We start from the raw sequence: 1,164 nt of genomic DNA on the forward strand, positions 1-1,164 counted from the left end.
AAGTTCATAGAGTTTCCAGAGGCATGTTATTTAGGAAGTGGATGCCATTCCTGCTTCCAAACCTGTCATAGTATATTATTGTTATGTTCAATTGAGTCACCTGCAATGTATAGTGACCCTATGTAAAGTAGCTCTGAACCCTTCCCTGCCCTGAGCCAGTCTCACTAATTCTAATACACCAACCCCTGTTGCCCCAGTTACTGTATCAATCCATCTTATCTGGGGTCTCCCTCTCCATCCACCCTTCCAAGCATGATGTCCTCCTCCAAAGACCTATCTCTGTTGACCATGTACCCAAAGTTAAATAAGTGGAGCTTCAAAATCCTAGCCTTCAAGAAGAGACTTGGTTTGACCCTCTCCAAGACAGACCAATTTGTTTTCTTGGCAGTCCATGGTATGTTCAAGACTTCTCCAGCGCCACAACTTGAAGGCATCTATTCTTCTTCTGTCATCGGAGAGTCATTGTCCAACTCTCTGAAGCATAACAAGTAATTTAGAAGAGCTTGGCCAGGATTAGGCACACTTTTGTATCTAGATTGGCATCATTGCTTTTCAGTAGTCTGGAAAGGTCGATGACAGCAGATTTTCCCAAAGTAATTCATCTTTTGATTTCCTGACTACTAAGAGTGCCAATTTTTATTTGCTTCTCTCTTATTGTCAGTGATTTGGAACATTTCTTCATGTGTCTGTTTGCCATTCAAATATTTTCCTCTCTGAATTTTTTTTCCATATCTTTGTCCATTTTGTAATTGGGTTATCAGTTTTTTCCTTGGGGAGGCCCAGGAGTATTCTGTAAACTTTTTTGTTATAAGACTTTTGTCTGAGGTGATATTACCAAATGTTTGTGTACCACCTCACTCCAGTAACAGGGGCAAAGTTTAACAGGGCGGCAAGTAATAGATGTTGGAGAGGATATGGCAAGAAAGGAATTCTTATACATTGTTGGTGGGATTGTAAAACGGTGCAACCATTCTGGAAGGCAGTTTGGCGTTTCTTAAAAAAAACTGAACACAGAAATTCCATATGACCCAGCTATTCCACTACTTGGAATATACCCTGAGAATAGGAGATCTGAGGCACAAATTGAGATTTGTACACCAGTGTTCATAGCAGCTTTATTCACCTTCGCAAGAACATGGAAACAGCCCAAATGTCCAAGGACAA

Source organism: Elephantulus edwardii, unplaced genomic scaffold (assembly GCF_000299155.1).
Source record: "Elephantulus edwardii isolate Elephantulus edwardi_28Jun2011 unplaced genomic scaffold, EleEdw1.0 scaffold00013, whole genome shotgun sequence".
NCBI lineage: Eukaryota > Metazoa > Chordata > Mammalia > Macroscelidea > Macroscelididae > Elephantulus > Elephantulus edwardii.